We start from the raw sequence: 12880 nt of genomic DNA, 5'->3' as shown, positions 1-12880 counted from the left end.
TGAATCCCAGATGCTTGTGTTAAGTATTTCTGATGAACGACATCTCTGTGAAACTCCAGCTACTAAAAATCTTAAAGTTGGGAGCAGGCAAGGGATATTAACTTTGTAGTTTTCTTTTTGTTCATTTCTAAACTGTCATCAGCACTGAAAGAATCTCTAACCAGCTAAGTAACAGTAATTCATTATAGTTCATTAGTTTTGAGTTGAGAGTTACTAACAACAGCTCTTATTTTCTTACCTTCACCTACTTCATTTCTTAGGTTTACAAAATTATTTGAGTTTGTAATCTGTGCCCATGTCTTTCCAAGAAATAGGGAAATACTCCAAAACTCCCCCTTTAATAACTTCCAAAAGGACCTTTGAGTTACAGAATGACAGTAAAGATTTGGACTTTTCTAATGTGACAGAGGAGTTTTATGTAAAAGAATTTGGAATTTGAGTGAGCCAATTCTCCACCTTTGTGTGATTTTTTTTTTTCATTAGAGTAACAGTCCATTTGTTCTTAAGAAATCACAATTTTGACTTCCTTATATAACTGCTTTTAGTTCTTTTCTTGATATGTCCATTTTAAATATCAATCTTCATCATCTTCCAAATATAAATTATTAATATGTTTAGTTTCTTCATAGTTATCTTTGAAATGTACCTTTGTTTCTTTTTTGATTAATTTTTACTGGAGTATAGTTGATTTATAATGCTGTGTTATTTTCTGATGGACTGCAAAGTGAATCAGTAATACATATACATATATCCACTCTTTTAGACTCTTTTCCCATATAGGTCATTACAGAGTACTAAGTAGAGTTCCTTGCGCTATACAGTAGATACTTACTAGTTATCTGTTTTATGTATAGTAGTGTGTATGTGTCAGTCCTAATCTCCCAACATTTGTTTATTTTTCATCAGCTACAGTCTTTTTCCTCTCCACTTGGTAAGATGGCAGCGTTAGCATCTGTAATCTACTTTCAGCTCACGTTTTCTCTTCCTCTTCACAAATTATAAACTTCTTACTTTTATGAGGTGTATAGTATTTACAATGTACCCAGTAATAACCATGATTAAATCTTTGTCTCGAAGAATTCTAAAATTCTAAAATGTATATTATTAATAAGTAAGTATCATTTTGTTCAGTGGCTCAGTTGTGTCTGACTCCCTGCGACCCCATGGACTGCTGCGTGCCAGGCTTCCCTGTCCTTCACTATCTCCTGGAGTTTGCTCAACCTCATGTCCGTAGAGTCAGTGATGCCTCCAACCATCTTGTTCTCTGTTGTCCCCTTTTCCCACCTTCAATCTTGCCCAGCATCAGGGTCTTTTCTGATGAGTCAGCTCTTCGCATCAGGTGGCCAGAGTATTGGAGCCTCAGCTTCAGCATCAGTCCTTCCAATGAATATTCAGCGTTGATTTCCTTTAGGAAATGTACATGGAGCCAATCAAAGTACTACGATTATATTTTCGTCCTTATATACTGTTTTTGTTACCTTGGAGTTCCTAATGTCTTTCACTTATTCTTGTACCTTTTTCCTTTGTCATGGCCTCATTTTGAACTTGATCATATTACATATCCTATCAAATGTGCTTTTTCCTTGGGTGACTTCTTCCAGGAGCCTCCATCCTCCTGCCCCAGTTTAAGCTAATCTAGGTTAGGTGAATACTTCCTGCTCGAATATCCTTGTGCATTTCTCCTGAATTGGAATCAGTGTTTCCCGTAACCATATTTTCTTCTTTTTTTTGGTTTACTCATTTTCTAGAAATAATTCTCCAGGCATCATCCCGATCTTCGTGTATCCTAAGTCTCATATCTAACTCTTTGTGACCCCTTGGACGGTAGCTTGCCAGGCTACTCAGTCCATGGGATTCTCCAGGTAAGAATATTGGAGTGGGTGGCCATGCTCTCCTCCAGGACATCTTCCCAACTCAGGGATGGACCCTGAATCTCTTATATCCTGCATTGACAGGCAGGATCTTTACCACTAGCACTACCTGGGAAGCCCCACCCTAGACTAGGTATGTGGTAATTAGATTTTTTGAACTTTTGCATATTTGAAAACATGTGTATTCTTCTCTCCTGTTTGATTAATAGTTGTTTAGTAAAGAGTATAGATTGCAAAATATACTTCCGCAGGTAAAAAAAGATGATGAGTCTGATCATTAGTTTGTCTTCCTGTGGCTCCCTTGTTACTTTCCTCCTCATCCTTTGACTATTAGGAGAGACTCTAAATTTTGACTTCCCAGCTCAGTTTCCTTTAACAGGGTGTTGGCTCAGCTCAGCTCTTAACTTTTAAAGAAGAAATCACATCTTACTTTTAAAGAAGAATTCAGCTGATAGAAATTAGGCTTTTTGTGGTCCATCTTTAAAGTGCTTTACAAACATGCAGGCTCATGGCATTATTGTTTGACTGTTATGAACTAGCCAATATTTTTCATATAGAATCTCCAATGTTGTGGACTTTTGGAAAAAAAATGTATTTCCCTTTTATAATGGGTGTTGAAGAAGCATCTCAAATAAAATGTGCTAGAAACCTTCAAATGAGAGGTAGAGATTATTTACACAGTTCTTCTCCAGGGGTTCTTCCCAACCCGGGGATCGAACCCAGGTCTCCCATGTTGCAGGTGAATGAACCTTCTGAGCTACCAGGGAAGCCCATTCTAGAAGCACCTCAAATGTGCTAGAAATCTGCAAATGATGGATAGAGATTATTTACACATTTCAGAAGTATTGCTCATTTTGCCAGCTGCTAACAGAGAAAACAAAACTTTCAGAAAAGAGAGCGCTTGGAGAGCTGAAAAGAGCCCTGGATGAGTATCTGGAAGTCCTGGGTACTTCAACCTGTTCAGCTGTTCACCAACTAAACATAGGTATTTAATCTTCAGTTCAGTTCAGTTACTCAGTCGTGTCCGACTCTTTGCGACCCCACAAATCGCAGCACGCCAGGCCTCCCTGTCCATCACCATCTCCCAGAGTTCACTCAGACTCACGTCCATCGAGTCAGTGATGCCATCCAGCCATCTCATCCTCTGTCGTCCCCTTCTCCTTCTGCCCCCAATCCTTCCCAACATCACAGTCTTTTCCAGTCTTTTCCACCTCACATGAGGTGGCCAAAGTATTGGAGTTTCAGCTTTAGCATCATTCCTTCCAAAGAAATTCCAGGGCTGATCTCCTTCAGAATGGACTGGCTGGATCTCCTTGCAGTCCAAGGGACTCTTCAAGAGTCTTCTCCAACACCACAGTTCCAAAGCATCAATTCTTCGGTGCTCAGCTTTCTTCACAGTCAAACTCTCACACCCATACATGACCACTGGGAAAACCATAGCCTTGACTAGATGGACCTTTGTTGGCAAAGTAATGTCTCTGCTTTTGAATATGCCATCTAGGTTGGTCATAACTTTTCTTCCAAGGAGTAAGTGTCTTTTAATTTCATGGCTGCAGTCACCATCTGCAGTGATTTGGGAGCCCCCCCAAATAAGGTCTGACACTGTTTCCACTGTTTCCCCATCTATTTCCTATGAAGTGATGGGACCAGATGCCATGATCTTAATTTTCTGAATGTTGAGCTTTAAGCCAACTTTTTCGCTCTCCTCTTTCACTTTCATCAGGAGGCTTTTTAGCTCCTCTTCACTTTCTGCCATAAGGGTGGTGTCATCTACATATCTGAGGTTATTGATATTTGTCCCGGCAATCTTGATTCCAGCTTGTGCTTCTTCCAGCCCAGTGTTTCTCATGATGTATTCTGCATAGAAGTTAAATAAGCAGGGTAACTATACAGCCTTGACATACTCCTTTTCCTATTTGGAACCAGTCTGTTGTTCCATGTCCAGTTCTAACTGTTGCTTCCTGACCTGCATATAGGTTTCTTAAGAGGCAGGTCAGGTGGTCTGGTATTCCCATCTCTTTCAGAATTTTCCACAGTTTCTTGTGATCCACACAGTCAAAGGCTTTGGCATAATCAATAAAGCAGAAGCATATGTTTTCCTGGAACTCTCTTGCTTTTTCCATGATCCAGCGGATGTTGGCAATTTGATCTCTGGGTCTTCTGCCTTTTATAAAACCAACTTGAACATCTGGAAGTTCACGGTTCATGTATTGCTGAAGCCTGGCTTGGAGAATTTTGAGCATTAGTTTACTAGCATGTGAGATGAGTGCAATTGTGTGGTAGTTTGAGCATTCTTTGGCATTGCCTTTCTTTGGGATTGGAATGAAAACGGACCTTTTCCAGTCCTGTGGCCACTGCTGAGTTTTCCAAATCTGCTGGCATATTGAGTGCAGCACTTTCACAGCATCATCTGTCAGGATTTGAAAGAGCTCCACTGGAATTCCATCACCTCCACTAGCTTTGTTTGTAGTGATGCTTTCTAAGGCCCACTTGACTTCACATTCCAGGATGTCTGGCTCTAGGTGAGTGATCACACCATTGTGATTATCTGGGTCGTGAAGATCTTTTTTGTACAGTTCTGTGTATTCCTGCCACCTCTTCTTAATATCTTCTGCTTCTGTTAGGTCCATACCATTTCTGTCCTTTATCGAGCCCATGTTTGCATGAAATGTTCCCTTGGTATCTCTAATTTTCTTGAAGAGATCTCTAGTCTTTCCCATTGTGTTGTTTTCCTCTATTTCTTTGCATTGATCACTGAGGAAGGCTTTCTTATGGGCCTCATTTTCTGCTTTCATTTTTTCAAAGCCACACTTAAGTGTTGAGTACCATCTATGTCTCAGGTAACTTAGCAATTAAAAGCAGGTGAAAATACCTGCCTTCATGGAGCTTATGCTGTAGTCAGAAGAGATGCAAGAAACAGCAGAACAAGTCAGAATGTGAGGTAGTGATTAGTGCTAAGGAAAAAAATATAACAGAAAAAGCAGGCAGGACACGTTGTGGCTTTCAGGTGAAATGATGTAAGAGTCCTTGTGGTCTTCATAACTTGGTCATGCTTATGTCATAGTTCAAAGATGATAATTTTTACTCTTAACAGTTTTCTGTAAAATCCAAGAATGTGTTTTTCTAAAGTTAATTAGAATTCTTTTTTGTGTTGCTACAGGTTGTAGTTTTATTAGTAATGATTGAAACTCTCCCGTGATATATATATATAAACACTTACATGGCGTTAAAATAGTGTTGATATTTAAGTTCCTAATTGAAAAGTAATGTTTCTAAATTTTTGTACCATTTTGATACAAAATGGTATGAGATAGAATAGAAGCATCCCCCATGTATTGAGTGCTGGCACAGTGCTAGGAGGGAAGTTTTCAAGGAAGTTATTATTATCACTGATATGATAATAAAATTTATGATTCAGAAAGAGATTAAGTTGCGTTTCAAGGTCAACCATTGAATACATGTATAAAATGAAGTCTCTTGAGGTGCTCTCAGCTCTGTTGTTTTATTATTTTATACACTTAGAAAACCTGAGTTGTCTGAAGATGGCAGTTTTAAATACTATTAATACATATATTGTTCCAACTCTCCGTCTTACATGTCCATTCTTTTGACAAATACTTATCATTCATCATCTTGTGTCTATGCTGGTCCTGAGGATACAGATGTGAAAAAAACAAGGTCTTTGTCTTCACATTTGAGAATTAAATTTTAATATATAAAAAACTCAGTACTTGACATTGGATCTATTAAATAAATTAGTGTTGCTATTAAAATTATTATCACCTTTATGGTCTGACTAGCAACACAAGGCTCGGAGAAGGCAATGGCAAGCCACTCCAGTACTCTTGCCTGGAAGATCCCATGGACGGAGAAGCCTGATAGGCTGCAGTCCATGGGGTCACTAAGAGTCGGGCGACTGAAGCGACTTAGCAGCAGCAGCAGTGTATATATATGTCAGTCCTAATCTCCCAATTCATCCAGCCCTCTCCACCCCGCCTTTGTATCCACACGTCTGTTCCCTATGTCTGTCTCTATTCCTGCCCTGCAAATAGGTTTATCTATATCACTTTTCTAGATTCCACATTAATATAAGATGTTTGTTTTTCTCTTTCTGACTTATTTTACTTTGTATGACAGGCTCTGGTCCATCAACATCTCTACAAAGGGTCTGATTTCATTCCATTTTATGGTTGAGTAATATTCCATTGTATATATGGACCACAACTTCTTTATCCGTTCATCTGTCAGTGGACATTTATGTTGCTTCCATGTTCTGGTTATTGTAAATAGTGCTGCATTGAATACTGGGGTATATGTTTCTTTTTGCATTGTGGTTTTCTCGGGGTATATGCCCAGTAGTGGGATTGCTAGATAATATAATAGTTCTAGCTTTTTAGTTTTTTAAGAAACCTCCTTTCTGTTCTCCATAGTGGCTATATCAGTTTACATTCCAACCAACAGTGCAAGAGGATTCCATTTTTTCCACACCCTCTCCAGCATTTCCTATGTGTAGATTTTTTTTCTTGTATGTAGATTTTTTTTTGATGATGGCCATTCTAACTAGTGTGAGGTGATATCTCATTGTAGTTTTGATTTGAATTTCTACAGTAGTTTGTGATGTTGAGCATCTTTTCATGGGCCTCTTAGCCATCTGTATGTCTTCTTCAGTGAAATATCTATTTAGATCTTCTGCCTATTTTTGTCCTTGGGTTGTGTGTTTTGATATTGAATTCATGAGTTTTTTGTATATTTTGGAGATTAATCCCTTGTCAATTTCTTCATTTGCAAGTATTGTCTCCCATTATGAGAGTTGTCTTTTCAACTTGCTTATACTTTGCTGTGCAGAAGCTTTCAATTAGATCCCATTGGTTTATTTTTATTTTAATTATGCTAAGAGGTGGGTCAAAAAAAACCTTGATGTAATTTTTATCAAAGAGTGTTTTACCAGTGTTTTCATCTTAGAGTTTTTATAGTCTCTAATCCTTTTTGAGTTTATTTTTTGTGTATTAAGCAGTGTTCTAGTTTCATTCTTTTACATGTACTTCTCCAGTTTTCTCAGCACCACTTTTTAAAAAAATTAATTTTTTGCTTTTTAATTTATTTTTAATTGAAGGATAATTGCTTTGCAGAATTGTGTTGGTTTCTGCCAAGCGTCAACATGAATCAGCCGTATACATAGGTATACCTATGTCCCCTTCCTGTTGAAGCTCCTTCTCTCCTCCCACCCATCCCACTCCTCTAAGTTGTCACAGAACCCTGGATTTGAGCTCCCTGATTCATCCAGCAAATTTCCACTGGCTCTCTAATTTTACATATAATAATGTTTGTCTTAATGCTACTCTCTGAATTCGTACCCTCTGCTCCTTACCCCTGTGTCCACAAGTCTGTTCTCTATGTCTGTGTCTCTGTTGCTGCCCTGCAGGTAGGTTCATCAGTACCATCTTTTTAGATTCCATGTATATGCATATGTAAAGTCTCTTCATGACTTTATATAATAGGCTCTAGGTTCATTCACCTCATTAGAGCTGAATGAAATGTATTCCTTTTTCTGTCCAAGTCAGATTGTGTATATGTACCATAACTTCTTTATCTATTCATCTTTCTAGGTTGGATATCTAGGTTGCTTCCATGTCCTGGCTATTGTAAATAGTGCTGTGATGAACATTGGTGGTACATGTGTCTTTTTCAGTTATGGTTTCCTCAGAGTCAGACATGACTGAGCGACTTCACTTTTCACTTTCGTGCATTGGAGAAGGAAATGGCAACCCACTCCAGTGTTCTTGTCTAGAGAATCCCAGGGATGGGGGAGCCTGGTAGGCTGCCATCTATGGGGTCGCACAGAGTCAGACAACGACTGAAGCGACTTAGCAGCAGCAGCAGCAGCAGCAGCATCAGGGTATATGACAGATAGTGGGATTATTGGGTCATATGGTAGTTTTATTCCTAGTTTCTAAAGAAATCTCCATGAATTCTCCATAGTGGCTGTATTGATTTGCATTACCACCAACAGGGCAGTACAGTTCCCTTTTCCCCACACCTTCTCCAGCATTTAGTTTGTAGATTTTTTTGATCATGGACAGTCTGACTGGTGTGAGGTGGTATCTCATGGTAGTTTTGATTTGCATTTCTCTAATAATGAGCTTTTCATGTGTTTATTAGCCATCTGTATATCTTTTTTTGAGAAATGTCTATTTAGGTCTTCTGTCCCAAACTTTATGATTGGGTTGTTTGTTTTTCTGGTATTGAGCTGAATGAGCTGCTTGTATATTTTGAAGATTAATGCTTTGTCAGTTTCATTTGCTGTTATTTTCTCTCATTCTAAGGAATGTCTTTCACCTTGTTTATAGTTTCCTTTGCTTCCAGCACCAGTTATTGAAGAGACTGTCTTTTCTCTATTGTGTATTATTCCCTCTTTTGTCATGGATTAGGTGACTGTATGCCTGTGGGTTTATCTCTGGGCTTTCTATCATGTACCATTGATCCATATTCCTGTTTCTGGGCCAATACCATACTGTCTTGATGACTGTAGCTTTGTCGTATAGTCTGAAATTGGGGAGCCTAATTCCTCCAGCTCCACTTTTCTTTCTCAAAATTGTTTTGTCTATTCTGGGTCTTTTGTGTTTCCATACAAACTGTAAAATTTTTGTTCTAATTCTGTGAAAAATGCCATTAGTAATTTGATAGAGATTACATTGACTCTATAGATTGCTTTAGATAGTATAGTCATTTTCACAATATTGATTCTTCTGATCCAAGAACATGGTATATATGTCTCTCCATTTGTGTCATCGTTGATTTCTTTCATCAGTGTCTTATAGTTTTCTTCACATAGGTTTTTTGTCTGCTTAGGTAGGTTTATTCTTGTGTATTTTATTCTTTTTCTTGAACTGGTAAACAGGATTGTTTTCTTAATTTTTTTTTACTGATCTTTTGTTGTTAGGTTATAGGACTACAAGAGATTTATGTGCATTGCTTTTGTATCCTGCAGTTTTACCGAATTCACTGATGAGCTCTAGTAGTTTTCTGGTGGCATCTTTAGAATGTTCTATGTATAGTATCATGTCATCTGCAAACAGTGACAGTTTTACTACTACTTTTCCAACTGAGATTTTTAAAAATTTCTTTTCCTTCTCTGATTGCCTTGGCCTGGATTTTCAAAACTACATTGAATAATAGTACTGAGAGTGGACATTGTTGCCTTGTTCCTGATCTTAGACAAAATGATTTCAGTTTTTTACTCTCAAGAATGATATTTGCTGTGGGTTTGTTTTAATGACCTTTATTATGTTTAGGTAGGTTCCCTCTATGTCCACTTCCTGGAGATTTTTCATCGTAAATGGGTTTTGTATGTTGTCAAAAGCTTTTCCTGCATTTATTGAGACTATCAGATGGTTTTTAGTTTTTGTTAATATGGTGTAGCACACTGATTGAATTGTGTAAATGTTGAAGAATCTTGCATCCCTAGGAAAAATCCCATTTGATCATGGTGTATGATCCTTTTAATGTGTTGTTGGATTCTTTTCACTAGTATTTTGTTGAGGATTGTAGTGTCTGTGTTCATCAGTAATATTGACCTGTTATTTTCTTTTTTGTGTGTGTGCTGTCTTTGTCTGGTTTTGAGATCAGCGTGATTGTGCCATCATAGAATAAGTTTGGGAGTGTTCGTTCCCATGCAATTTTTGGGAATAGTTTGAGAAAGATAGGCATTAGCTCTTCTCTAAATGTTTGGTAGAATTTGCTTGTAAAGCCATCTGGTCCTAGACCTTAATTTGTTGGAAGATTATAATTATAGTTTCAGTTTAATTACATATGAGTGGTCTGTTTATATTTCTTCCTGGTTCCGTCTTGGAATGTTGTACTTTAGTATGAATTTGTCCATTTCTTCTGGCTTATCCATCTTGTTTGCATGTAGTTGCTTGTAATATTTTCTTATGATCCTTTGTATTTCTGCAGTGTCAGTTGTAATTTTTCTTTTTTCAATTCAAATTTTACTGATTTGAATCCTCTCCCTTTTATTCTTGAGGCATCTGGCTAATGGTTTATCAATTTTATCTTCTTAAAAAACCAACTTTTACTTTTATTGATCCTTACTCTCATTTTCTTCATTTTTGTTTCATTGATTTCTCCTCTGATCTTTATGATTTCTTTTCTTCCACTAAGTTTAGGTTTTATTGTTCCTTCTGTGGTTGCTTTAGTTGTAACGTTAGATTGTCTACTTGAGATTTTTCTTGTTTCTTGAGGTGAGGTTGAATTGCAATGAACTTCCCTTTCAGAAGTGCTTTTACTGCCTCCCATAGGTTTGGGGTCCTCATGTTGTCATTGTCATTTGTTTCTATGTATTTTTAAAATTTCCTCTTCGATTTCTTAAGTGATCTCTTGGTTATTTAGTAATGTATTGTTTAGCTAGCATGTTTTTATTTTAATATTTAACTTAATACTTGTTTTCTAATCTCATAGTATTGTGGTCAGAAAAGATGCTTGATAAAATTTTAATTTTGTTAAATTTACTGAGGCTTGATTTGTGACCCAAAATATGATCTATCTTAGAGAATGTTCCCTGTGCACTTGAGAAGATTCTATATTCTGTCACTTTCAGCTGGGATGTCCTATAGATATCCATTATATCTACCTGGTGTATTTTGTCATTTAAAGCTTGTATTTCCTTATTTATTTTCTGCCTTGAAGATCTGTCCATTAGTATATTTGAGGTGTTAAAATACCTTACTATTTTGATTTCACCTTTTACTGTTGTTAGCATTTGCCTTATTTATTGAGATGCTCCTATGGTGCTCCTATGGTGGGTGCATAAATATAATTGTTAAATCTTTTTCTTGGTTTAATCACTTTACCATTATGTAGTGACCTTCTTTGTCTCTTGAAACAGTCTTTATTTTAAAGTCTATTTTGAGGAGGACTTCCAAGATGGAAGAATAATAAGATGGGGCCATCACCTCCCTCCCCACAAATGCATCAAAAATTCATCTGCATATAGAACAGCTCCTTCTGAACACCTTCTGCATGCTGGAAGGAAAACCCAGACTTCCAAAAAGGCAAGCCGGTCTCCTTAGAATGAGATAGGGCAAAAGATAAAGATTTAAAAAAAAGAGAAAATTTCAGGATGGGGACCTGCATTCTGGGAAGGGAGTCATGAAAGAGGAAAAGTTTCTGCACACTTTGAAACCCCATCATGGACAGGGTGGACGGAAGTGCAACATCCGGTGCTCAGAAGGCAAAATGGAGAGAATTCACCACAGAGGTCATTGCCGAACAGCGTGTAAGAGCCAGAGAGCGGCTGGCATGCCTGCCTGCAGCAGAGGGAGGGGTGGGGTGCTGAGGCTCAGGCTCAGGTTTCGGCCCCAGGAGAGAGCACTGGTGCTGGCTGCTGTAAAGATAACTCTGAGGGGTCTAGTACGACACAGTTGAGGGAGTTGAGGGAAAAGACTGGCCGTCCCAGAGAGGAGAGATCTTTCTTCCCAGGCCATTCTTAACTCCGTGTAGTCAACAGACAATGGCTGTGTGCCCATCAGTGGCCACCAAAACTGGCCAAACCGGTAAGAGTGCTGCTGGCATTAGATGTGACTGCTGTTTATGATCCCAGAGCAGGAAACATAAGCCACTAGCTACTGCCAAAGCTAGGGGAAGTGCCTGACAGCAGACAAAACACTGCCGCTGGGGTCCCAACCCCAGATAACATCTGCCACCAGGTATTGAGCAGCACAGGTTACTGCCCACACCTTGCCCAGAGCTTGAGCAGCTTGGCTCTTCCTAGGTACTCAAAACCCAAGGCCAACTCCTCTGGGAGAGCACACGTGACATCTCAGACTGTAACGACATACCACAGGTTCTGCTACTGCAGACACTCATTGGTACATCACACTGAGTGATGTCATATACTACCTTCTCCCCAGCCCAATTGAAAAAGTGGCCCTAATAAGCCTTGGTCTTTGCCCTGTCTTGCCTAGGTGGGGAACAGACACTGGAGGGCAACCTGCAAGCAAATGTTAGCCCCAAACCAAAGCTGAACACCAGGGGCTATGTGACTGAAGAATAGAAAGGGAATTAGCTCCTGCAGCTTCAGATGTAGCAAACTAAATCCTCGCGATTAGCCTGAGACTGGATTATAGGGGCAACTGTGGCCCTTGGGAGCAAGTACAGGCTGGAGTAAGTCCAGGTCTGAGACTGTGCTGACCCTACTCTGCCCACACAGGTCCAGAGACCTTCCTAGAAATACTAGAGAACTTTCTGAGTAAGTAGATTGACTGGAGCACACTATGTGGGATGGAAAATACAGAAATCAGAAGGACATTCCTCTTACTACCACTCTTATATAATTTTCTGTTATTCTTTTTCATATTATTCTAGTGTTGGTCTTTCTATATTATTCCATTTTTATTTTGTATAACTTTTTACTTTTTAAAACTATCTTAATTTTTAAATAAATTTCCCTATTTTTACAGTTTTTGTTATTGTTCAGTTGCTAAGTCATGTTCAACTCTTTGTGACCCCATGGACTGCAGCACACCAGACTTTTCTTTCCTTCACTATCTCCCAGAGTTAGTGCAGAGTTATGTCCATTGAGTCAGTGATGCCATCCAACCACCTCATTCTCTGATGCCCGCTTCTGTTCCTGCCCTCATTCTTTCCCAGCATCAGGGTCTTTTCCAATGAGTTGGCTCTTCACATCAGGTGGCCAAGGTATTGGAGCTTTAGCTTCAGCATCAGTCTTTCCAATGAATATTCAGAGTTGATTTACTGTAGGATTGACTGGTTTGATCTTGCTGTCCAAGGGACTTTCAAGAGTCTTCAGCACCACAGTTTGAGAGCATCAATTCTTTGGCACTCAGCCTTCTTTATGGTCCAACTCTCACATCCACACATGACTACTGGAAAAACCATAGCTTTGAAAAAATGGACCTTTCTTGGCAAAGTCAACAAAGTACCCTTTAGTTATGTTGCATTTTTGGCTATGCTTTTGATTTTGTATTCTTGCTAGTCTAGGTTTGGTTATT

The 12880-nt window shown here is 38.7% G+C and overlaps 1 protein-coding gene across 1 annotated transcript in view; it reads left to right on the top strand.

Annotated features, from left to right (window-relative positions):
- Nucleotides 1-12880, top strand: part of LRRC69 (leucine rich repeat containing 69) — a 76632-nt gene that overhangs the window by 752 nt on the left and 63000 nt on the right. The window lies entirely within an intron of this gene.

The sequence above is a fragment of the Ovis canadensis genome, chromosome 9 (genome assembly GCF_042477335.2).
Source record: "Ovis canadensis isolate MfBH-ARS-UI-01 breed Bighorn chromosome 9, ARS-UI_OviCan_v2, whole genome shotgun sequence".
In the NCBI taxonomy this organism is placed as follows: domain Eukaryota; kingdom Metazoa; phylum Chordata; class Mammalia; order Artiodactyla; family Bovidae; genus Ovis; species Ovis canadensis.
This window is presented reverse-complemented; position numbering and strand designations above follow the sequence as displayed.